Source organism: Oncorhynchus keta, unplaced genomic scaffold (assembly GCF_023373465.1).
Source record: "Oncorhynchus keta strain PuntledgeMale-10-30-2019 unplaced genomic scaffold, Oket_V2 Un_contig_4700_pilon_pilon, whole genome shotgun sequence".
NCBI lineage: Eukaryota > Metazoa > Chordata > Actinopteri > Salmoniformes > Salmonidae > Oncorhynchus > Oncorhynchus keta.
This window is the reverse complement of record NW_026287905.1, coordinates 594-27634: the sequence shown is the minus strand read 5'-3', so window position 1 is coordinate 27634 and position 27041 is coordinate 594. Positions and strand designations below refer to the sequence as shown.

Genomic DNA, 27041 nt, shown 5'->3' with positions numbered 1-27041 from the left:
CGGCACATTGAAAACCCTAAACCTCAACTAGCCGGTTAGTGTATTTCCGATCAGTGGTCGGCACATTGAAAACCCTAAACCTCAACTAGCCGGTTAGTGTATTTCCGATCAGTGGTCGGCACATTGAAAACCCTAAACCTCAACTAGCCGGTTAGTGTATTTCCGATCAGTGGTCGGCACATTGAAAACCCTAAACCTCAACTAGCCGGTTAGTGTATTTCCGATCAGTGGTCGGCACATTGAAAACCCTAAACCTCAACTAGCCGGTTAGTGTATTTCCGATCAGTGGTCGGCACATTGAAAACCCTAAACCTCAACTAGCCGGTTAGTGTATTTCCGATCAGTGGTCGGCACATTGAAAACCCTAAACCTCAACTAGCCGGTTAGTGTATTTCTTCAGTGGTCGGCACATTGAAAACCCTAAACCTCAACTAGCCGGTTAGTGTATTTCCGATCAGTGGTCGGCACATTGAAAACCCTAAACCTCAACTAGCCGGTTAGTGTATTTCCGATCAGTGGTCGGCACATTGAAAACCCTAAACCTCAACTAGCCGGTTAGTGTATTTCCGATCAGTGGTCGGCACATTGAAAACCCTAAACCTCAACTAGCCGGTTAGTGTATTTCCGATCAGTGGTCGGCACATTGAAAACCCTAAACCTCAACTAGCCGGTTAGTGTATTTCCGATCAGTGGTCGGCACATTGAAAACCCTAAACCTCAACTAGCCGGTTAGTGTATTTCATCAGTGGTCGGCACATTGAAAACCCTAAACCTCAACTAGCCGGTTAGTGTATTTCTGATCAGTGGTCGGCACATTGAAAACCCTAAACCTCAACTAGCCGGTTAGTGTATTTCTGATCAGTGGTCGGCACATTGAAAACCCTAAACCTCAACTAGCCGGTTAGTGTATTTCAGATCAGTGGTCGGCACATTGAAAACCCTAAACCTCAACTAGCCGGTTAGTGTATTTCTGATCAGTGGTCGGCACATTGAAAACCCTAAACCTCAACTAGCCGGTTAGTGTATTTCTGATCAGTGGTCGGCACATTGAAAACCCTAAACCTCAACTAGCCGGTTAGTGTATTTCTGATCAGTGGTCGGCACATTGAAAACCCTAAACCTCAACTAGCCGGTTAGTGTATTTCTGATCAGTGGTCGGCACATTGAAAACCCTAAACCTCAACTAGCCGGTTAGTGTATTTCTGATCAGTGGTCGGCACATTGAAAACCCTAAACCTCAACTAGCCGGTTAGTGTATTTCTGATCAGTGGTCGGCACATTGAAAACCCTAAACCTCAACTAGCCGGTTAGTGTATTTCTGATCAGTGGTCGGCACATTGAAAACCCTAAACCTCAACTAGCCGGTTAGTGTATTTCTGATCAGTGGTCGGCACATTGAAAACCCTAAACCTCAACTAGCCGGTTAGTGTATTTCTGATCAGTGGTCGGCACATTGAAAACCCTAAACCTCAACTAGCCGGTTAGTGTATTTCTGATCAGTGGTCGGCACATTGAAAACCCTAAACCTCAACTAGCCGGTTAGTGTATTTCTGATCAGTGGTCGGCACATTGAAAACCCTAAACCTCAACTAGCCGGTTAGTGTATTTCTGATCAGTGGTCGGCACATTGAAAACCCTAAACCTCAACTAGCCGGTTAGTGTATTTCTGATCAGTGGTCGGCACATTGAAAACCCTAAACCTCAACTAGCCGGTTAGTGTATTTCTGATCAGTGGTCGGCACATTGAAAACCCTAAACCTCAACTAGCCGGTTAGTGTATTTCTGATCAGTGGTCGGCACATTGAAAACCCTAAACCTCAACTAGCCGGTTAGTGTATTTCTGATCAGTGGTCGGCACATTGAAAACCCTAAACCTCAACTAGCCGGTTAGTTAGTGTATTTCTGATCAGTGGTCGGCACATTGAAAACCCTAAACCTCAACTAGCCGGTTAGTGTATTTCTGATCAGTGGTCGGCACATTGAAAACCCTAAACCTCAACTAGCCGGTTAGTGTATTTCTGATCAGTGGTCGGCACATTGAAAACCCTAAACCTCAACTAGCCGGTTAGTGTATTTCTGATCAGTGGTCGGCACATTGAAAACCCTAAACCTCAACTAGCCGGTTAGTGTATTTCTGATCAGTGGTCGGCACATTGAAAACCCTAAACCTCAACTAGCCGGTTAGTGTATTTCTGATCAGTGGTCGGCACATTGAAAACCCTAAACCTCAACTAGCCGGTTAGTGTATTTCTGATCAGTGGTCGGCACATTGAAAACCCTAAACCTCAACTAGCCGGTTAGTGTATTTCTGATCAGTGGTCGGCACATTGAAAACCCTAAACCTCAACTAGCCGGTTAGTGTATTTCCGATCAGTGGTCGGCACATTGAAAACCCTAAACCTCAACTAGCCGGTTAGTGTATTTCCGATCAGTGGTCGGCACATTGAAAACCCTAAACCTCAACTAGCCGGTTAGTGTATTTCCGATCAGTGGTCGGCACATTGAAAACCCTAAACCTCAACTAGCCGGTTAGTGTATTTCCGATCAGTGGTCGGCACATTGAAAACCCTAAACCTCAACTAGCCGGTTAGTGTATTTCCGATCAGTGGTCGGCACATTGAAAACCCTAAACCTCAACTAGCCGGTTAGTGTATTTCCGATCAGTGGTCGGCACATTGAAAACCCTAAACCTCAACTAGCCGGTTAGTGTATTTCCGATCAGTGGTCGGCACATTGAAAACCCTAAACCTCAACTAGCCGGTTAGTGTATTTCCGATCAGTGGTCGGCACATTGAAAACCCTAAACCTCAACTAGCCGGTTAGTGTATTTCCGATCAGTGGTCGGCACATTGAAAACCCTAAACCTCAACTAGCCGGTTAGTGTATTTCTGATCAGTGGTCGGCACATTGAAAACCCTAAACCTCAACTAGCCGGTTAGTGTATTTCTGATCAGTGGTCGGCACATTGAAAACCCTAAACCTCAACTAGCCGGTTAGTGTATTTCTGATCAGTGGTCGGCACATTGAAAACCCTAAACCTCAACTAGCCGGTTAGTGTATTTCTGATCAGTGGTCGGCACATTGAAAACCCTAAACCTCAACTAGCCGGTTAGTGTATTTCTGATCAGTGGTCGGCACATTGAAAACCCTAAACCTCAACTAGCCGGTTAGTGTATTTCCGATCAGTGGTCGGCACATTGAAAACCCTAAACCTCAACTAGCCGGTTAGTGTATTTCCGATCAGTGGTCGGCACATTGAAAACCCTAAACCTCAACTAGCCGGTTAGTGTATTTCCGATCAGTGGTCGGCACATTGAAAACCCTAAACCTCAACTAGCCGGTTAGTGTATTTCCGATCAGTGGTCGGCACATTGAAAACCCTAAACCTCAACTAGCCGGTTAGTGTATTTCCGATCAGTGGTCGGCACATTGAAAACCCTAAACCTCAACTAGCCGGTTAGTGTATTTCCGATCAGTGGTCGGCACATTGAAAACCCTAAACCTCAACTAGCCGGTTAGTGTATTTCCGATCAGTGGTCGGCACATTGAAAACCCTAAACCTCAACTAGCCGGTTAGTGTATTTCCGATCAGTGGTCGGCACATTGAAAACCCTAAACCTCAACTAGCCGGTTAGTGTATTTCTGATCAGTGGTCGGCACATTGAAAACCCTAAACCTCAACTAGCCGGTCAGTGTATTTCTGATCAGTGGTCGGCACATTGAAAACCCTAAACCTCAACTAGCCGGTCAGTGTATTTCTGATCGGTGGTCGGCACATTGAAAACCCTAAACCTCAACTAGCCGGTTAGTGTATTTCCGATCAGTGGTCGGCACATTGAAAACCCTAAACCTCAACTAGCCGGTTAGTGTATTTCCGATCAGTGGTCGGCACATTGAAAACCCTAAACCTCAACTAGCCGGTTAGTGTATTTCCGATCAGTGGTCGGCACATTGAAAACCCTAAACCTCAACTAGCCGGTTAGTGTATTTCCGATCAGTGGTCGGCACATTGAAAACCCTAAACCTCAACTAGCCGGTTAGTGTATTTCCGATCAGTGGTCGGCACATTGAAAACCCTAAACCTCAACTAGCCGGTTAGTGTATTTCCGATCAGTGGTCGGCACATTGAAAACCCTAAACCTCAACTAGCCGGTTAGTGTATTTCTGATCAGTGGTCGGCACATTGAAAACCCTAAACCTCAACTAGCCGGTTAGTGTATTTCTGATCAGTGGTCGGCACATTGAAAACCCTAAACCTCAACTAGCCGGTTAGTGTATTTCTGATCAGTGGTCGGCACATTGAAAACCCTAAACCTCAACTAGCCGGTTAGTGTATTTCTGATCAGTGGTCGGCACATTGAAAACCCTAAACCTCAACTAGCCGGTTAGTGTATTTCTGATCAGTGGTCGGCACATTGAAAACCCTAAACCTCAACTAGCCGGTTAGTGTATTTCTGATCAGTGGTCGGCACATTGAAAACCCTAAACCTCAACTAGCCGGTTAGTGTATTTCTGATCAGTGGTCGGCACATTGAAAACCCTAAACCTCAACTAGCCGGTTAGTGTATTTCTGATCAGTGGTCGGCACATTGAAAACCCTAAACCTCAACTAGCCGGTTAGTGTATTTCTGATCAGTGGTCGGCACATTGAAAACCCTAAACCTCAACTAGCCGGTTAGTGTATTTCTGATCAGTGGTCGGCACATTGAAAACCCTAAACCTCAACTAGCCGGTTAGTGTATTTCTGATCAGTGGTCGGCACATTGAAAACCCTAAACCTCAACTAGCCGGTTAGTGTATTTCTGATCAGTGGTCGGCACATTGAAAACCCTAAACCTCAACTAGCCGGTTAGTGTATTTCTGATCAGTGGTCGGCACATTGAAAACCCTAAACCTCAACTAGCCGGTTAGTGTATTTCTGATCAGTGGTCGGCACATTGAAAACCCTAAACCTCAACTAGCCGGTTAGTGTATTTCCGATCAGTGGTCGGCACATTGAAAACCCTAAACCTCAACTAGCCGGTTAGTGTATTTCCGATCAGTGGTCGGCACATTGAAAACCCTAAACCTCAACTAGCCGGTTAGTGTATTTCCGATCAGTGGTCGGCACATTGAAAACCCTAAACCTCAACTAGCCGGTTAGTGTATTTCCGATCAGTGGTCGGCACATTGAAAACCCTAAACCTCAACTAGCCGGTTAGTGTATTTCCGATCAGTGGTCGGCACATTGAAAACCCTAAACCTCAACTAGCCGGTTAGTGTATTTCCGATCAGTGGTCGGCACATTGAAAACCCTAAACCTCAACTAGCCGGTTAGTGTATTTCTGATCAGTGGTCGGCACATTGAAAACCCTAAACCTCAACTAGCCGGTTAGTGTATTTCTGATCAGTGGTCGGCACATTGAAAACCCTAAACCTCAACTAGCCGGTTAGTGTATTTCTGATCAGTGGTCGGCACATTGAAAACCCTAAACCTCAACTAGCCGGTTAGTGTATTTCTGATCAGTGGTCGGCACATTGAAAACCCTAAACCTCAACTAGCCGGTTAGTGTATTTCTGATCAGTGGTCGGCACATTGAAAACCCTAAACCTCAACTAGCCGGTTAGTGTATTTCTGATCAGTGGTCGGCACATTGAAAACCCTAAACCTCAACTAGCCGGTTAGTGTATTTCTGATCAGTGGTCGGCACATTGAAAACCCTAAACCTCAACTAGCCGGTTAGTGTATTTCTGATCAGTGGTCGGCACATTGAAAACCCTAAACCTCAACTAGCCGGTTAGTGTATTTCTGATCAGTGGTCGGCACATTGAAAACCCTAAACCTCAACTAGCCGGTTAGTGTATTTCTGATCAGTGGTCGGCACATTGAAAACCCTAAACCTCAACTAGCCGGTTAGTGTATTTCTGATCAGTGGTCGGCACATTGAAAACCCTAAACCTCAACTAGCCGGTTAGTGTATTTCTGATCAGTGGTCGGCACATTGAAAACCCTAAACCTCAACTAGCCGGTTAGTGTATTTCTGATCAGTGGTCGGCACATTGAAAACCCTAAACCTCAACTAGCCGGTTAGTGTATTTCTGATCAGTGGTCGGCACATTGAAAACCCTAAACCTCAACTAGCCGGTTAGTGTATTTCTGATCAGTGGTCGGCACATTGAAAACCCTAAACCTCAACTAGCCGGTTAGTGTATTTCTGATCAGTGGTCGGCACATTGAAAACCCTAAACCTCAACTAGCCGGTTAGTGTATTTCTGATCAGTGGTCGGCACATTGAAAACCCTAAACCTCAACTAGCCGGTTAGTGTATTTCTGATCAGTGGTCGGCACATTGAAAACCCTAAACCTCAACTAGCCGGTTAGTGTATTTCTGATCAGTGGTCGGCACATTGAAAACCCTAAACCTCAACTAGCCGGTTAGTGTATTTCTGATCAGTGGTCGGCACATTGAAAACCCTAAACCTCAACTAGCCGGTTAGTGTATTTCTGATCAGTGGTCGGCACATTGAAAACCCTAAACCTCAACTAGCCGGTTAGTGTATTTCTGATCAGTGGTCGGCACATTGAAAACCCTAAACCTCAACTAGCCGGTTAGTGTATTTCTGATCAGTGGTCGGCACATTGAAAACCCTAAACCTCAACTAGCCGGTTAGTGTATTTCTGATCAGTGGTCGGCACATTGAAAACCCTAAACCTCAACTAGCCGGTTAGTGTATTTCTGATCAGTGGTCGGCACATTGAAAACCCTAAACCTCAACTAGCCGGTTAGTGTATTTCTGATCAGTGGTCGGCACATTGAAAACCCTAAACCTCAACTAGCCGGTTAGTGTATTTCTGATCAGTGGTCGGCACATTGAAAACCCTAAACCTCAACTAGCCGGTTAGTGTATTTCTGATCAGTGGTCGGCACATTGAAAACCCTAAACCTCAACTAGCCGGTTAGTGTATTTCTGATCAGTGGTCGGCACATTGAAAACCCTAAACCTCAACTAGCCGGTTAGTGTATTTCTGATCAGTGGTCGGCACATTGAAAACCCTAAACCTCAACTAGCCGGTTAGTGTATTTCTGATCAGTGGTCGGCACATTGAAAACCCTAAACCTCAACTAGCCGGTTAGTGTATTTCTGATCAGTGGTCGGCACATTGAAAACCCTAAACCTCAACTAGCCGGTTAGTGTATTTCTGATCAGTGGTCGGCACATTGAAAACCCTAAACCTCAACTAGCCGGTTAGTGTATTTCTGATCAGTGGTCGGCACATTGAAAACCCTAAACCTCAACTAGCCGGTTAGTGTATTTCTGATCAGTGGTCGGCACATTGAAAACCCTAAACCTCAACTAGCCGGTTAGTGTATTTCTGATCAGTGGTCGGCACATTGAAAACCCTAAACCTCAACTAGCCGGTTAGTGTATTTCTGATCAGTGGTCGGCACATTGAAAACCCTAAACCTCAACTAGCCGGTTAGTGTATTTCCGATCAGTGGTCGGCACATTGAAAACCCTAAACCTCAACTAGCCGGTTAGTGTATTTCCGATCAGTGGTCGGCACATTGAAAACCCTAAACCTCAACTAGCCGGTTAGTGTATTTCCGATCAGTGGTCGGCACATTGAAAACCCTAAACCTCAACTAGCCGGTTAGTGTATTTCCGATCAGTGGTCGGCACATTGAAAACCCTAAACCTCAACTAGCCGGTTAGTGTATTTCTGATCAGTGGTCGGCACATTGAAAACCCTAAACCTCAACTAGCCGGTTAGTGTATTTCTGATCAGTGGTCGGCACATTGAAAACCCTAAACCTCAACTAGCCGGTTAGTGTATTTCTGATCAGTGGTCGGCACATTGAAAACCCTAAACCTCAACTAGCCGGTTAGTGTATTTCTGATCAGTGGTCGGCACATTGAAAACCCTAAACCTCAACTAGCCGGTTAGTGTATTTCTGATCAGTGGTCGGCACATTGAAAACCCTAAACCTCAACTAGCCGGTTAGTGTATTTCTGATCAGTGGTCGGCACATTGAAAACCCTAAACCTCAACTAGCCGGTTAGTGTATTTCTGATCAGTGGTCGGCACATTGAAAACCCTAAACCTCAACTAGCCGGTTAGTGTATTTCTGATCAGTGGTCGGCACATTGAAAACCCTAAACCTCAACTAGCCGGTTAGTGTATTTCTGATCAGTGGTCGGCACATTGAAAACCCTAAACCTCAACTAGCCGGTTAGTGTATTTCTGATCAGTGGTCGGCACATTGAAAACCCTAAACCTCAACTAGCCGGTTAGTGTATTTCTGATCAGTGGTCGGCACATTGAAAACCCTAAACCTCAACTAGCCGGTTAGTGTATTTCTGATCAGTGGTCGGCACATTGAAAACCCTAAACCTCAACTAGCCGGTTAGTGTATTTCTGATCAGTGGTCGGCACATTGAAAACCCTAAACCTCAACTAGCCGGTTAGTGTATTTCTGATCAGTGGTCGGCACATTGAAAACCCTAAACCTCAACTAGCCGGTTAGTGTATTTCTGATCAGTGGTCGGCACATTGAAAACCCTAAACCTCAACTAGCCGGTTAGTGTATTTCTGATCAGTGGTCGGCACATTGAAAACCCTAAACCTCAACTAGCCGGTTAGTGTATTTCTGATCAGTGGTCGGCACATTGAAAACCCTAAACCTCAACTAGCCGGTTAGTGTATTTCTGATCAGTGGTCGGCACATTGAAAACCCTAAACCTCAACTAGCCGGTTAGTGTATTTCTGATCAGTGGTCGGCACATTGAAAACCCTAAACCTCAACTAGCCGGTTAGTGTATTTCTGATCAGTGGTCGGCACATTGAAAACCCTAAACCTCAACTAGCCGGTTAGTGTATTTCTGATCAGTGGTCGGCACATTGAAAACCCTAAATCAGTGGTCGGCACATTGAAAACCTCAACTAGCCGGTTAGTGTATTTCTGATCAGTGGTCGGCACATTGAAAACCCTAAACCTCAACTCGCCGGTTAGTGTATTTCTGATCAGTGGTCGGCACATTGAAAACCCTAAACCTCAACTCGCCGGTTAGTGTATTTCTGATCAGTGGTCGGCACATTGAAAACCCTAAACCTCAACTCGCCGGTTAGTGTATTTCTGATCAGTGGTCGGCACATTGAAAACCCTAAACCTCAACTCGCCGGTTAGTGTATTTCTGATCAGTGGTCGGCACATTGAAAACCCTAAACCTCAACTAGCCGGTTAGTGTATTTCTGATCAGTGGTCGGCACATTGAAAACCCTAAACCTCAACTAGCCGGTTAGTGTATTTCTGATCAGTGGTCGGCACATTGAAAACCCTAAACCTCAACTAGCCGGTTAGTGTATTTCTGATCAGTGGTCGGCACATTGAAAACCCTAAACCTCAACTAGCCGGTTAGTGTATTTCTGATCAGTGGTCGGCACATTGAAAACCCTAAACCTCAACTAGCCGGTTAGTGTATTTCTGATCAGTGGTCGGCACATTGAAAACCCTAAACCTCAACTAGCCGGTTAGTGTATTTCTGATCAGTGGTCGGCACATTGAAAACCCTAAACCTCAACTAGCCGGTTAGTGTATTTCTGATCAGTGGTCGGCACATTGAAAACCCTAAACCTCAACTAGCCGGTTAGTGTATTTCTGATCAGTGGTCGGCACATTGAAAACCCTAAACCTCAACTAGCCGGTTAGTGTATTTCTGATCAGTGGTCGGCACATTGAAAACCCTAAACCTCAACTAGCCGGTTAGTGTATTTCTGATCAGTGGTCGGCACATTGAAAACCCTAAACCTCAACTAGCCGGTTAGTGTATTTCTGATCAGTGGTCGGCACATTGAAAACCCTAAACCTCAACTAGCCGGTTAGTGTATTTCTGATCAGTGGTCGGCACATTGAAAACCCTAAACCTCAACTAGCCGGTTAGTGTATTTCTGATCAGTGGTCGGCACATTGAAAACCCTAAACCTCAACTAGCCGGTTAGTGTATTTCTGATCAGTGGTCGGCACATTGAAAACCCTAAACCTCAACTAGCCGGTTAGTGTATTTCTGATCAGTGGTCGGCACATTGAAAACCCTAAACCTCAACTAGCCGGTTAGTGTATTTCTGATCAGTGGTCGGCACATTGAAAACCCTAAACCTCAACTAGCCGGTTAGTGTATTTCTGATCAGTGGTCGGCACATTGAAAACCCTAAACCTCAACTAGCCGGTTAGTGTATTTCTGATCAGTGGTCGGCACATTGAAAACCCTAAACCTCAACTAGCCGGTTAGTGTATTTCTGATCAGTGGTCGGCACATTGAAAACCCTAAACCTCAACTAGCCGGTTAGTGTATTTCTGATCAGTGGTCGGCACATTGAAAACCCTAAACCTCAACTAGCCGGTTAGTGTATTTCTGATCAGTGGTCGGCACATTGAAAACCCTAAACCTCAACTAGCCGGTTAGTGTATTTCTGATCAGTGGTCGGCACATTGAAAACCCTAAACCTCAACTAGCCGGTTAGTGTATTTCTGATCAGTGGTCGGCACATTGAAAACCCTAAACCTCAACTAGCCGGTTAGTGTATTTCTGATCAGTGGTCGGCACATTGAAAACCCTAAACCTCAACTAGCCGGTTAGTGTATTTCTGATCAGTGGTCGGCACATTGAAAACCCTAAACCTCAACTAGCCGGTTAGTGTATTTCTGATCAGTGGTCGGCACATTGAAAACCCAACTAAACCTCAACTAGCCGGTTAGTGTATTTCTGATCAGTGGTCGGCACATTGAAAACCCTAAACCTCAACTAGCCGGTTAGTGTATTTCTGATCAGTGGTCGGCACATTGAAAACCCTAAACCTCAACTAGCCGGTTAGTGTATTTCTGATCAGTGGTCGGCACATTGAAAACCCTAAACCTCAACTAGCCGGTTAGTGTATTTCTGATCAGTGGTCGGCACATTGAAAACCCTAAACCTCAACTAGCCGGTTAGTGTATTTCTGATCAGTGGTCGGCACATTGAAAACCCTAAACCTCAACTAGCCGGTTAGTGTATTTCTGATCAGTGGTCGGCACATTGAAAACCCTAAACCTCAACTAGCCGGTTAGTGTATTTCTGATCAGTGGTCGGCACATTGAAAACCCTAAACCTCAACTAGCCGGTTAGTGTATTTCTGATCAGTGGTCGGCACATTGAAAACCCTAAACCTCAACTAGCCGGTTAGTGTATTTCTGATCAGTGGTCGGCACATTGAAAACCCTAAACCTCAACTAGCCGGTTAGTGTATTTCTGATCAGTGGTCGGCACATTGAAAACCCTAAACCTCAACTAGCCGGTTAGTGTATTTCTGATCAGTGGTCGGCACATTGAAAACCCTAAACCTCAACTAGCCGGTTAGTGTATTTCTGATCAGTGGTCGGCACATTGAAAACCCTAAACCTCAACTAGCCGGTTAGTGTATTTCTGATCAGTGGTCGGCACATTGAAAACCCTAAACCTCAACTAGCCGGTTAGTGTATTTCTGATCAGTGGTCGGCACATTGAAAACCCTAAACCTCAACTAGCCGGTTAGTGTATTTCTGATCAGTGGTCGGCACATTGAAAACCCTAAACCTCAACTAGCCGGTTAGTGTATTTCTGATCAGTGGTCGGCACATTGAAAACCCTAAACCTCAACTAGCCGGTTAGTGTATTTCTGATCAGTGGTCGGCACATTGAAAACCCTAAACCTCAACTAGCCGGTTAGTGTATTTCTGATCAGTGGTCGGCACATTGAAAACCCTAAACCTCAACTAGCCGGTTAGTGTATTTCTGATCAGTGGTCGGCACATTGAAAACCCTAAACCTCAACTAGCCGGTTAGTGTATTTCTGATCAGTGGTCGGCACATTGAAAACCCTAAACCTCAACTAGCCGGTTAGTGTATTTCTGATCAGTGGTCGGCACATTGAAAACCCTAAACCTCAACTAGCCGGTTAGTGTATTTCTGATCAGTGGTCGGCACATTGAAAACCCTAAACCTCAACTAGCCGGTTAGTGTATTTCTGATCAGTGGTCGGCACATTGAAAACCCTAAACCTCAACTAGCCGGTTAGTGTATTTCTGATCAGTGGTCGGCACATTGAAAACCCTAAACCTCAACTAGCCGGTTAGTGTATTTCTGATCAGTGGTCGGCACATTGAAAACCCTAAACCTCAACTAGCCGGTTAGTGTATTTCTGATCAGTGGTCGGCACATTGAAAACCCTAAACCTCAACTAGCCGGTTAGTGTATTTCTGATCAGTGGTCGGCACATTGAAAACCCTAAACCTCAACTAGCCGGTTAGTGTATTTCTGATCAGTGGTCGGCACATTGAAAACCCTAAACCTCAACTAGCCGGTTAGTGTATTTCTGATCAGTGGTCGGCACATTGAAAACCCTAAACCTCAACTAGCCGGTTAGTGTATTTCTGATCAGTGGTCGGCACATTGAAAACCCTAAACCTCAACTAGCCGGTTAGTGTATTTCTGATCAGTGGTCGGCACATTGAAAACCCTAAACCTCAACTAGCCGGTTAGTGTATTTCTGATCAGTGGTCGGCACATTGAAAACCCTAAACCTCAACTAGCCGGTTAGTGTATTTCTGATCAGTGGTCGGCACATTGAAAACCCTAAACCTCAACTAGCCGGTTAGTGTATTTCTGATCAGTGGTCGGCACATTGAAAACCCTAAACCTCAACTAGCCGGTTAGTGTATTTCTGATCAGTGGTCGGCACATTGAAAACCCTAAACCTCAACTAGCCGGTTAGTGTATTTCTGATCAGTGGTCGGCACATTGAAAACCCTAAACCTCAACTAGCCGGTTAGTGTATTTCTGATCAGTGGTCGGCACATTGAAAACCCTAAACCTCAACTAGCCGGTTAGTGTATTTCTGATCAGTGGTCGGCACATTGAAAACCCTAAACCTCAACTAGCCGGTTAGTGTATTTCTGATCAGTGGTCGGTGGTCACATTGAAAACCCTAAACCTCAACTAGCCGGTTAGTGTATTTCTGATCAGTGGTCGGCACATTGAAAACCCTAAACCTCAACTAGCCGGTTAGTGTATTTCTGATCAGTGGTCGGCACATTGAAAACCCTAAACCTCAACTAGCCGGTTAGTGTATTTCTGATCAGTGGTCGGCACATTGAAAACCCTAAACCTCAACTAGCCGGTTAGTGTATTTCTGATCAGTGGTCGGCACATTGAAAACCCTAAACCTCAACTAGCCGGTTAGTGTATTTCTGATCAGTGGTCGGCACATTGAAAACCCTAAACCTCAACTAGCCGGTTAGTGTATTTCTGATCAGTGGTCGGCACATTGAAAACCCTAAACCTCAACTAGCCGGTTAGTGTATTTCTGATCAGTGGTCGGCACATTGAAAACCCTAAACCTCAACTAGCCGGTTAGTGTATTTCTGATCAGTGGTCGGCACATTGAAAACCCTAAACCTCAACTAGCCGGTTAGTGTATTTCTGATCAGTGGTCGGCACATTGAAAACCCTAAACCTCAACTAGCCGGTTAGTGTATTTCTGATCAGTGGTCGGCACATTGAAAACCCTAAACCTCAACTAGCCGGTTAGTGTATTTCTGATCAGTGGTTTGAAAACCCTAAACCTCAACTAGCCGGTTAGTGTATTTCTGATCAGTGGTCGGCACATTGAAAACCCTAAACCTCAACTAGCCGGTTAGTGTATTTCTGATCAGTGGTCGGCACATTGAAAACCCTAAACCTCAACTAGCCGGTTAGTGTATTTCTGATCAGTGGTCGGCACATTGAAAACCCTAAACCTCAACCTCAACTAAACCTCAACTAGCCGGTTAGTGTATTTCTGATCAGTGGTCGGCACATTGAAAACCCTAAACCTCAACTAGCCGGTTAGTGTATTTCTGATCAGTGGTCGGCACATTGAAAACCCTAAACCTCAACTAGCCGGTTAGTGTATTTCTGATCAGTGGTCGGCACATTGAAAACCCTAAACCTCAACTAGCCGGTTAGTGTATTTCTGATCAGTGGTCGGCACATTGAAAACCCTAAACCTCAACTAGCCGGTTAGTGTATTTCTGATCAGTGGTCGGCACATTGAAAACCCTAAACCTCAACTAGCCGGTTAGTGTATTTCTGATCAGTGGTCGGCACATTGAAAACCCTAAACCTCAACTAGCCGGTTAGTGTATTTCTGATCAGTGGTCGGCACATTGAAAACCCTAAACCTCAACTAGCCGGTTAGTGTATTTCTGATCAGTGGTCGGCACATTGAAAACCCTAAACCTCAACTAGCCGGTTAGTGTATTTCTGATCAGTGGTCGGCACATTGAAAACCCTAAACCTCAACTAGCCGGTTAGTGTATTTCTGATCAGTGGTCGGCACATTGAAAACCCTAAACCTCAACTAGCCGGTTAGTGTATTTCTGATCAGTGGTCGGCACATTGAAAACCTAAACCTCAACTAGCCGGTTAGTGTATTTCTGATCAGTGGTCGGCACATTGAAAACCCTAAACCTCAACTAGCCGGTTAGTGTATTTCTGATCAGTGGTCGGCACATTGAAAACCCTAAACCTCAACTAGCCGGTTAGTGTATTTCTGATCAGTGGTCGGCACATTGAAAACCCTAAACCTCAACTAGCCGGTTAGTGTATTTCTGATCAGTGGTCGGCACATTGAAAACCCTAAACCTCAACTAGCCGGTTAGTGTATTTCTGATCAGTGGTCGGCACATTGAAAACCCTAAACCTCAACTAGCCGGTTAGTGTATTTCTGATCAGTGGTCGGCACATTGAAAACCCTAAACCTCAACTAGCCGGTTAGTGTATTTCTGATCAGTGGTCGGCACATTGAAAACCCTAAACCTCAACTAGCCGGTTAGTGTATTTCTGATCAGTGGTCGGCACATTGAAAACCCTAAACCTCAACTAGCCGGTTAGTGTATTTCTGATCAGTGGTCGGCACATTGAAAACCCTAAACCTCAACTAGCCGGTTAGTGTATTTCTGATCAGTGGTCGGCACATTGAAAACCCTAAACCTCAACTAGCCGGTTAGTGTATTTCTGATCAGTGGTCGGCACATTGAAAACCCTAAACCTCAACTAGCCGGTTAGTGTATTTCTGATCAGTGGTCGGCACATTGAAAACCCTAAACCTCAACTAGCCGGTTAGTCAGTGGTCGGCATTTCTAAACCTCAACTAGATGTATTTCAGTGGTCGGCACATTGAAAACCCTAAACCTCAACTAGCCGGTTAGTGTATTTCTGATCAGTGGTCGGCACATTGAAAACCCTAAACCTCAACTAGCCGGTTAGTGTATTTCTGATCAGTGGTCGGCACATTGAAAACCCTAAACCTCAACTAGCCGGTTAGTGTATTTCTGATCAGTGGTCGGCACATTGAAAACCCTAAACCTCAACTAGCCGGTTAGTGTATTTCTGATCAGTGGTCGGCACATTGAAAACCCTAAACCTCAACTAGCCGGTTAGTGTATTTCTGATCAGTGGTCGGCACATTGAAAACCCTGAACCTCAACTAGCCGTTTAGTGTATTTCTGATCAGTGGTCGGCACATTGAAAAAACCCTAAACCTCAACTAGCCGGTGAGTGTATTTCTGATCAGTGGTCGGCACATTGAAAACCCTAAACCTCAACTAGCCGGTTAGTGTATTTCTGATCAGTGGTCGGCACATTGAAAACCCTAAACCTCAACTAGCCGGTTAGTGTATTTCTGATCAGTGGTCGGCACATTGAAAACCCTAAACCTCAACTAGCCGGTTAGTGTATTTCTGATCAGTGGTCGGCACATTGAAAACCCTAAACCTCAACTAGCCGGTTAGTGTATTTCTGATCAGTGGTCGGCACATTGAAAACCCTAAACCTCAACTAGCCGGTTAGTGTATTTCTGATCAGTGGTCGGCACATTGAAAACCCTAAACCTCAACTAGCCGGTTAGTGTATTTCTGATCAGTGGTCGGCACATTGAAAACCCTAAACCTCAACTAGCCAGGTTAGTGTATTTCTGATCAGTGGTCGGCACATTGAAAACCCTAAACCTCAACTAGCCGGTTAGTGTATTTCTGATCAGTGGTCGGCACATTGAAAACCCTAAACCTCAACTAGCCGGTTAGTGTATTTCTGATCAGTGGTCGGCACATTGAAAACCCTAAACCTCAACTAGCCGGTTAGTGTATTTCTGATCAGTGGTCGGCACATTGAAAACCCTAAACCTCAACTAGCCGGTTAGTGTATTTCTGATCAGTGGTCGGCACATTGAAAACCCTAAACCTCAACTAGCCGGTTAGTGTATTTCTGATCAGTGGTCGGCACATTGAAAACCCTAAACCTCAACTAGCCGGTTAGTGTATTTCTGATCAGTGGTCGGCACATTGAAAACCCTAAACCTCAACTAGCCGGTTAGTGTATTTCTGATCAGTGGTCGGCATTGAAAACCCTTGAAAACCCTAAACCTCAACTAGCCGGTTAGTGTATTTCTGATCAGTGGTCGGCACATTGAAAACCCTAAACCTCAACTAGCCGGTTAGTGTATTTCTGATCAGTGGTCGGCACATTGAAAACCCTAAACCTCAACTAGCCGGTTAGTGTATTTCTGATCAGTGGTCGGCACATTGAAAACCCTAAACCTCAACTAGCCGGTTAGTGTATTTCTGATCAGTGGTCGGCACATTGAAAACCCTAAACCTCAACTAGCCGGTTAGTGTATTTCTGATCAGTGGTCGGCACATTGAAAACCCTAAACCTCAACTAGCCGGTTAGTGTATTTCTGATCAGTGGTCGGCACATTGAAAACCCTAAACCTCAACTAGCCGGTTAGTGTATTTCTGATCAGTGGTGAAAACCCTAAACCTCAACTAGCCGGTTAGTGTATTTCTGATCAGTGGTCGGCACATTGAAAACCCTAAACCTCAACTAGCCGGTTAGTGTATTTCTGATCAGTGGTCGGCACATTGAAAACCCTAAACCTCAACTAGCCGGTTAGTGTATTTCTGATCAGTGGTCGGCACATTGAAAACCCTAAACCTCAACTAGCCGGTTAGTGTATTTCTGATCAGTGGTCGGCACATTGAAAACCCTAAACCTCAACTAGCCGGTTAGTGTATTTCTGATCAGTGGTCGGCACATTGAAAACCCTAAACCTCAACTAGCCGGTTAGTGTATTTCTGATCAGTGGTCGGCACATTGAAAACCCTAAACCTCAACTAGCCGGTTAGTGTATTTCTGATCAGTGGTCGGCACATTGAAAACCCTAAACCTCAACTAGCCGGTTAGTGTATTTCTGATCAGTGGTCGGCACATTGAAAACCCTAAACCTCAACTAGCCGGTTAGTGTATTTCTGATCAGTGGTCGGCACATTGAAAACCCTAAACCTCAACTAGCCGGTTAGTGTATTTCTGATCAGTGGTCGGCACATTGAAAACCCTAAACCTCAACTAGCCGGTTAGTGTATTTCTGATCAGTGGTCGGCACATTGAAAACCCTAAACCTCAACTAGCCGGTTAGTGTATTTCTGATCAGTGGTCGGCACATTGAAAACCCTAAACCTCAACTAGCCGGTTAGTGTATTTCTGATCAGTGGTCGGCACATTGAAAACCCTAAACCTCAACTAGCCGGTTAGTGTATTTCTGATCAGTGGTCGGCACATTGAAAACCCTAAACCTCAACTAGCCGGTTAGTGTATTTCTGATCAGTGGTCGGCACATTGAAAACCCTAAACCTCAACTAGCCGGTTAGTGTATTTCTGATCAGTGGTCGGCACATTGAAAACCCTAAACCTCAACTAGCCGGTTAGTGTATTTCTGATCAGTGGTCGGCACATTGAAAACCCTAAACCTCAACTAGCCGGTTAGTGTATTTCTGATCAGTGGTCGGCACATTGAAAACCCTAAACCTCAACTAGCCGGTTAGTGTATTTCTGATCAGTGGTCGGCACATTGAAAACCCTAAACCTCAACTAGCCGGTTAGTGTATTTCTGATCAGTGGTCGGTGGTCACATTGAAAACCCTAAACCTCAACTAGCCGGTTAGTGTATTTCTGATCAGTGGTCGGCACATTGAAAACCCTAAACCTCAACTAGCCGGTTAGTGTATTTCTGATCAGTGGTGGCAAATTTAAAACCCTAAACCTCAACTAGCCGGTTAGTGTATTTCTGATCAGTGGTCGGCACATTGAAAACCCTAAACCTCAACTAGCCGGTTAGTGTATTTCTGATCAGTGGTCGGCACATTGAAAACCCTAAACCTCAACTAGCCGGTTAGTGTATTTCTGATCAGTGGTCGGCACATTGAAAACCCTAAACCTCAACTAGCCGGTTAGTGTATTTCTGATCAGTGGTCGGCACATTGAAAACCCTAAACCTCAACTAGCCGGTTAGTGTATTTCTGATCAGTGGTCGGCACATTGAAAACCCTAAACCTCAACTAGCCGGTTAGTGTATTTCTGATCAGTGGTCGGCACATTGAAAACCCTAAACCTCAACTAGCCGGTTAGTGTATTTCTGATCAGTGGTCGGCACATTAACCCTAAACCTCAACTAGCCGGTTAGTGTATTTCTGATCAGTGGTCGGCACATTGAAAACCCTAAACCTCAACTAGCCGGTTAGTGTATTTCTGATCAGTGGTCGGCACATTGAAAACCCTAAACCTCAACTAGCCGGTTAGTGTATTTCTGATCAGTGGTCGGCACATTGAAAACCCTAAACCTCAACTAGCCGGTTAGTGTATTTCTGATCAGTGGTCGGCACATTGAAAACCCTAAACCTCAACTAGCCGGTTAGTGTATTTCTGATCAGTGGTCGGCACATTGAAAACCCTAAACCTCAACTAGCCGGTTAGTGTATTTCTGATCAGTGGTCGGCACATTGAAAACCCTAAACCTCAACTAGCCGGTTAGTGTATTTCTGATCAGTGGTCGGCACATTGAAAACCCTAAACCTCAACTAGCCGGTTAGTGTATTTCTGATCAGTGGTCGGCACATTGAAAACCCTAAACCTCAACTAGCCGGTTAGTGTATTTCTGATCAGTGGTCGGCACATTGAAAACCCTAAACCTCAACTAGCCGGTTAGTGTATTTCTGATCAGTGGTCGGCACATTGAAAACCCTAAACCTCAACTAGCCGGTTAGTGTATTTCTGATCAGTGGTCGGCACATTGAAAACCCTAAACCTCAACTAGCCGGTTAGTGTATTTCTGATCAGTGGTCGGCACATTGAAAACCCTAAACCTCAACTAGCCGGTTAGTGTATTTCTGATCAGTGGTCGGCACATTGAAAACCCTAAACCTCAACTAGCCGGTTAGTGTATTTCTGATCAGTGGTCGGCACATTGAAAACCCTAAACCTCAACTAGCCGGTTAGTGTATTTCTGATCAGTGGTCGGCACATTGAAAACCCTAAACCTCAACTAGCCGGTTAGTGTATTTCTGATCAGTGGTCGGCACATTGAAAACCCTAAACCTCAACTAGCCGGTTAGTGTATTTCTGATCAGTGGTCGGCACATTGAAAACCCTAAACCTCAACTAGCCGGTTAGTGTATAGCCGGTTAGTGTATTTCTGATCAGTGGTCGGCACATTGAAAACCCTAAACCTCAACTAGCCGGTTAGTGTATTTCTGATCAGTGGTCGGCACATTGAAAACCCTAAACCTCAACTAGCCGGTTAGTGTATTTCTGATCAGTGGTCGGCACATTGAAAACCCTAAACCTCAACTAGCCGGTTAGTGTATTTCTGATCAGTGGTCGGCACATTGAAAACCCTAAACCTCAACTAGCCGGTTAGTGTATTTCTGATCAGTGGTCGGCACATTGAAAACCCTAAACCTCAACTAGCCGAAAAGTGGTCGGCACCCTAAACCTCAACTAGCCGGTTAGTGTATTTCTGATCAGTGGTCGGCACATTGAAAACCCTAAACCTCAACTAGCCGGTTAGTGTATTTCTGATCAGTGGTCGGCACATTGAAAACCCTAAACCTCAACTAGCCGGTTAGTGTATTTCTGATCAGTGGTCGGCACATTGAAAACCCTAAACCTCAACTAGCCGGTTAGTGTATTTCTGATCAGTGGTCGGCACATTGAAAACCCTAAACCTCAACTAGCCGGTTAGTGTATTTCTGATCAGTGGTCGGCACATTGAAAACCCTAAACCTCAACTAGCCGGTTAGTGTATTTCTGATCAGTGGTCGGCACATTGAAAACCCTAAACCTCAACTAGCCGGTTAGTGTATTTCTGATCAGTGGTCGGCACATTGAAAACCCTAAACCTCAACTAGCCGGTTAGTGTATTTCTGATCAGTGGTCGGCACATTGAAAACCCTAAACCTCAACTAGCCGGTTAGTGTATTTCTGATCAGTGGTCGGCACATTGAAAACCCTAAACCTCAACTAGCCGGTTAGTGTATTTCTGATCAGTGGTCGGCACATTGAAAACCCTAAACCTCAACTAGCCGGTTAGTGTATTTCTGATCAGTGGTCGGCACATTGAAAACCCTAAACCTCAACTAGCCGGTTAGTGTATTTCTGATCAGTGGTCGGCACATTGAAAACCCTAAACCTCAACTAGCCGGTTAGTGTATTTCTGATCAGTGGTCGGCACATTGAAAACCCTAAACCTCAACTAGCCGGTTAGTGTATTTCTGATCAGTGGTCGGCACATTGAAAACCCTAAACCTCAACTAGCCGGTTAGTGTATTTCTGATCAGTGGTCGGCACATTGAAAACCCTAAACCTCAACTAGCCGGTTAGTGTATTTCTGATCAGTGGTCGGCACATTGAAAACCCTAAACCTCAACTAGCCGGTTAGTGTATTTCTGATCAGTGGTCGGCACATTGAAAACCCTAAACCTCAACTAGCCGGTTAGTGTATTTCTGATCAGTGGTCGGCACATTGAAAACCCTAAACCTCAACTAGCCGGTTAGTGTATTTCTGATCAGTGGTCGGCACATTGAAAACCCTAAACCTCAACTAGCCGGTTAGTGTATTTCTGATCAGTGGTCGGCACATTGAAAACCCTAAACCTCAACTAGCCGGTTAGTGTATTTCTGATCAGTGGTCGGCACATTGAAAACCCTAAACCTCAACTAGCCGGTTAGTGTATTTCTGATCAGTGGTCGGCACATTGAAAACCCTAAACCTCAACTAGCCGGTTAGTGTATTTCTGATCAGTGGTCGGCACATTGAAAACCCTAAACCTCAACTAGCCGGTTAGTGTATTTCTGATCAGTGGTCGGCACATTGAAAACCCTAAACCTCAACTAGCCGGTTAGTGTATTTCTGATCAGTGGTCGGCACATTGAAAACCCTAAACCTCAACTAGCCGGTTAGTGTATTTCTGATCAGTGGTCGGCACATTGAAAACCCTAAACCTCAACTAGCCGGTTAGTGTATTTCTGATCAGTGGTCGGCACATTGAAAACCCTAAACCTCAACTAGCCGGTTAGTGTATTTCTGATCAGTGGTCAGGCACATTGAAAACCCTAAACCTCAACTAGCCGGTTAGTGTATTTCTGATCAGTGGTCGGCACATTGAAAACCCTAAACCTCAACTAGCCGGTTAGTGTATTTCTGATCAGTGGTCGGCACATTGAAAACCCTAAACCTCAACTAGCCGGTTAGTGTATTTCTGATCAGTGGTCGGCACATTGAAAACCCTAAACCTCAACTAGCCGGTTAGTGTATTTCTGATCAGTGGTCGGCACATTGAAAACCCTAAACCTCAACTAGCCGGTTAGTGTATTTCTGATCAGTGGTCGGCACATTGAAAACCCTAAACCTCAACTAGCCGGTTAGTGTATTTCTGATCAGTGGTCGGCACATTGAAAACCCTAAACCTCAACTAGCCGGTTAGTGTATTTCTGATCAGTGGTCGGCACATTGAAAACCCTAAACCTCAACTAGCCGGTTAGTGTATTTCTGATCAGTGGTCGGCACATTGAAAACCCTAAACCTCAACTAGCCGGTTAGTGTATTTCTGATCAGTGGTCGGCACATTGAAAACCCTAAACCTCAACTAGCCGGTTAGTGTATTTCTGATCAGTGGTCGGCACATTGAAAACCCTAAACCTCAACTAGCCGGTTAGTGTATTTCTGATCAGTGGTCGGCACATTGAAAACCCTAAACCTCAACTAGCCGGTTAGTGTATTTCTGATCAGTGGTCGGCACATTGAAAACCCTAAACCTCAACTAGCCGGTTAGTGTATTTCTGATCAGTGGTCGGCACATTGAAAACCCTAAACCTCAACTAGCCGGTTAGTGTATTTCTGATCAGTGGTCGGCACATTGAAAACCCTAAACCTCAACTAGCCGGTTAGTGTATTTCTGATCAGTGGTCGGCACATTGAAAACCCTAAACCTCAACTAGCCGGTTAGTGTATTTCTGATCAGTGGTCGGCACATTGAAAACCCTAAACCTCAACTAGCCGGTTAGTGTATTTCTGATCAGTGGTCGGCACATTGAAAACCCTAAACCTCAACTAGCCGGTTAGTGTATTTCTGATCAGTGGTCGGCACATTGAAAACCCTAAACCTCAACTAGCCGGTTAGTGTATTTCTGATCAGTGGTCGGCACATTGAAAACCCTAAACCTCAACTAGCCGGTTAGTGTATTTCTGATCAGTGGTCGGCACATTGAAAACCCTAAACCTCAACTAGCCGGTTAGTGTATTTCTGATCAGTGGTCGGCACATTGAAAACCCTAAACCTCAACTAGCCGGTTAGTGTATTTCTGATCAGTGGTCGGCACATTGAAAACCCTAAACCTCAACTAGCCGGTTAGTGTATTTCTGATCAGTGGTCGGCACATTGAAAACCCTAAACCTCAACTAGCCGGTTAGTGTATTTCTGATCAGTGGTCGGCACATTGAAAACCCTAAACCTCAACTAGCCGGTTAGTGTATTTCTGATCAGTGGTCGGCACATTGAAAACCCTAAACCTCAACTAGCCGGTTAGTGTATTTCTGATCAGTGGTCGGCACATTGAAAACCCTAAACCTCAACTAGCCGGTTAGTGTATTTCTGATCAGTGGTCGGCACATTGAAAACCCTAAACCTCAACTAGCCGGTTAGTGTATTTCTGATCAGTGGTCGGCACATTGAAAACCCTAAACCTCAACTAGCCGGTTAGTGTATTTCTGATCAGTGGTCGGCACATTGAAAACCCTAAACCTCAACTAGCCGGTTAGTGTATTTCTGATCAGTGGTCGGCACATTGAAAACCCTAAACCTCAACTAGCCGGTTAGTGTATTTCTGATCAGTGGTCGGCACATTGAAAACCCTAAACCTCAACTAGCCGGTTAGTGTATTTCTGATCAGTGGTCGGCACATTGAAAACCCTAAACCTCAACTAGCCGGTTAGTGTATTTCTGATCAGTGGTCGGCACATTGAAAACCCTAAACCTCAACTAGCCGGTTAGTGTATTTCTGATCAGTGGTCGGCACATTGAAAACCCTAAACCTCAACTAGCCGGTTAGTGTATTTCTGATCAGTGGTCGGCACATTGAAAACCCTAAACCTCAACTAGCCGGTTAGTGTATTTCTGATCAGTGGTCGGCACATTGAAAACCCTAAACCTCAACTAGCCGGTTAGTGTATTTCTGATCAGTGGTCGGCACATTGAAAACCCTAAACCTCAACTAGCCGGTTAGTGTATTTCTGATCAGTGGTCGGCACATTGAAAACCCTAAACCTCAACTAGCCGGTTAGTGTATTTCTGATCAGTGGTCGGCACATTGAAAACCCTAAACCTCAACTAGCCGGTTAGTGTATTTCTGATCAGTGGTCGGCACATTGAAAACCCTAAACCTCAACTAGCCGGTTAGTGTATTTCTGATCAGTGGTCGGCACATTGAAAACCCTAAACCTCAACTAGCCGGTTAGTGTATTTCTGATCAGTGGTCGGCACATTGAAAACCCTAAACCTCAACTAGCCGGTTAGTGTATTTCTGATCAGTGGATTGCACATTGAAAACCCTAAACCTCAACTAGCCGGTTAGTGTATTTCTGATCAGTGGTCGGCACATTGAAAACCCTAAACCTCAACTAGCCGGTTAGTGTATTTCTGATCAGTGGTCGGCACATTGAAAACCCTAAACCTCAACTAGCCGGTTAGTGTATTTCTGATCAGTGGTCGGCACATTGAAAACCCTAAACCTCAACTAGCCGGTTAGTGTATTTCTGATCAGTGGTCGGCACATTGAAAACCCTAAACCTCAACTAGCCGGTTAGTGTATTTCTGATCAGTGGTCGGCACATTGAAAACCCTAAACCTCAACTAGCCGGTTAGTGTATTTCTGATCAGTGGTCGGCACATTGAAAACCCTAAACCTCAACTAGCCGGTTAGTGTATTTCTGATCAGTGGTCGGCACATTGAAAACCCTAAACCTCAACTAGCCGGTTAGTGTATTTCTGATCAGTGGTCGGCACATTGAAAACCCTAAACCTCAACTAGCCGGTTAGTGTATTTCTGATCAGTGGTCGGCACATTGAAAACCCTAAACCTCAACTAGCCGGTTAGTGTATTTCTGATCAGTGGTCGGCACATTGAAAACCCTAAACCTCAACTAGCCGGTTAGTGTATTTCTGATCAGTGGTCGGCACATTGAAAACCCTAAACCTCAACTAGCCGGTTAGTGTATTTCTGATCAGTGGTCGGCACATTGAAAACCCTAAACCTCAACTAGCCGGTTAGTGTATTTCTGATCAGTGGTCGGCACATTGAAAACCCTAAACCTCAACTAGCCGGTTAGTGTATTTCTGATCAGTGGTCGGCACATTGAAAACCCTAAACCTCAACTAGCCGGTTAGTGTATTTCTGATCAGTGGTCGGCACATTGAAAACCCTAAACCTCAACTAGCCGGTTAGTGTATTTCTGATCAGTGGTCGGCACATTGAAAACCCTAAACCTCAACTAGCCGGTTAGTGTATTTCTGATCAGTGGTCGGCACATTGAAAACCCTAAACCTCAACTAGCCGGTTAGTGTATTTCTGATCAGTGGTCGGCACATTGAAAACCCTAAACCTCAACTAGCCGGTTAGTGTATTTCTGATCAGTGGTCGGCACATTGAAAACCCTAAACCTCAACTAGCCGGTTAGTGTATTTCTGATCAGTGGTCGGCACATTGAAAACCCTAAACCTCAACTAGCCGGTTAGTGTATTTCTGATCAGTGGTCGGCACATTGAAAACCCTAAACCTCAACTAGCCGGTTAGTGTATTTCTGATCAGTGGTCGGCACATTGAAAACCCTAAACCTCAACTAGCCGGTTAGTGTATTTCTGATCAGTGGTCGGCACATTGAAAACCCTAAACCTCAACTAGCCGGTTAGTGTATTTCTGATCAGTGGTCGGCACATTGAAAACCCTAAACCTCAACTAGCCGGTTAGTGTATTTCTGATCAGTGGTCGGCACATTGAAAACCCTAAACCTCAACTAGCCGGTTAGTGTATTTCTGATCAGTGGTCGGCACATTGAAAACCCTAAACCTCAACTAGCCGGTTAGTGTATTTCTGATCAGTGGTCGGCACATTGAAAACCCTAAACCTCAACTAGCCGGTTAGTGTATTTCTGATCAGTGGTCGGCACATTGAAAACCCTAAACCTCAACTAGCCGGTTAGTGTATTTCTGATCAGTGGTCGGCACATTGAAAACCCTAAACCTCAACTAGCCGGTTAGTGTATTTCTGATCAGTGGTCGGCACATTGAAAACCCTAAACCTCAACTAGCCGGTTAGTGTATTTCTGATCAGTGGTCGAAAACCCTAAACCTCAACTAGCCGGTTACATTGAAAAAACCCTAAACCTCAACTAGCCGGTCAGTGTATTTCTGATCAGTGGTCGGCACATTGAAAACCCTAAACCTCAACTAGCCGGTTAGTGTATTTCTGATCAGTGGTCGGCACATTGAAAACCCTAAACCTCAACTAGCCGGTCAGTGTATTTCTGATCAGTGGTCGGCACATTGAAAACCCTAAACCTCAACTAGCCGGTTAGTGTATTTCTGATCAGTGGTCGGCACATTGAAAACCCTAAACCTCAACTAGCCGGTTAGTGTATTTCTGATCAGTGGTCGGCACATTGAAAACCCTAAACCTCAACTAGCCGGTTAGTGTATTTCTGATCAGTGGTCGGCACATTGAAAACCCTAAACCTCAACTAGCCGGTGAGTGTATTTCTGATCAGTGGTCGGCACATTGAAAACCCTAAACCTCAACTAGCCGGTTAGTGTATTTCTGATCAGTGGTCGGCACATTGAAAACCCTAAACCTCAACTAGCCGGTTAGTGTATTTCTGATCAGTGGTCGGCACATTGAAAACCCTAAACCTCAACTAGCCGGTTAGTGTATTTCTGATCAGTGGTCGGCACATTGAAAACCCTAAACCTCAACTAGCCGGTTAGTGTATTTCTGATCAGTGGTCGGCACATTGAAAACCCTAAACCTCAACTAGCCGGTTAGTGTATTTCTGATCAGTGGTCGGCACATTGAAAACCCTAAACCTCAACTAGCCGGTTAGTGTATTTCTGATCAGTGGTCGGCACATTGAAAACCCTAAACCTCAACTAGCCGGTTAGTGTATTTCTGATCAGTGGTCGGCACATTGAAAACCCTAAACCTCAACTAGCCGGTTAGTGTATTTCTGATCAGTGGTCGGCACATTGAAAACCCTAAACCTCAACTAGCCGGTTAGTGTATTTCTGATCAGTGGTCGGCACATTGAAAACCCTAAACCTCAACTAGCCGGTTAGTGTATTTCTGATCAGTGGTCGGCACATTGAAAACCCTAAACCTCAACTAGCCGGTTAGTGTATTTCTGATCAGTGGTCGGCACATTGAAAACCCTAAACCTCAACTAGCCGGTTAGTGTATTTCTGATCAGTGGTCGGCACATTGAAAACCCTAAACCTCAACTAGCCGGTTAGTGTATTTCTGATCAGTGGTCGGCACATTGAAAACCCTAAACCTCAACTAGCCGGTTAGTGTATTTCTGATCAGTGGTCGGCACATTGAAAACCCTAAACCTCAACTAGCCGGTTAGTGTA

General features: G+C 45.0%; 1 long non-coding RNA gene across 2 annotated transcripts in view; it reads right to left on the bottom strand.

The window, feature by feature from the left end:
- The window catches only part of LOC127924874 (uncharacterized), a 36324-nt gene extending 10024 nt beyond the window's left edge, over window positions 1–26300 (bottom strand). For both annotated transcript variants that reach the window (XR_008119109.1, XR_008119110.1), the window contains exons 1-2: window positions 25803–26300; window positions 3677–3734 (exon numbers count right to left, since the gene is read on the bottom strand). This is a non-coding gene — a long non-coding RNA (uncharacterized LOC127924874). The remainder of the gene's footprint in view (window positions 1–3676; window positions 3735–25802) is intronic.
- Between the last annotated feature and the right edge of the window lie 741 nt (window positions 26301–27041).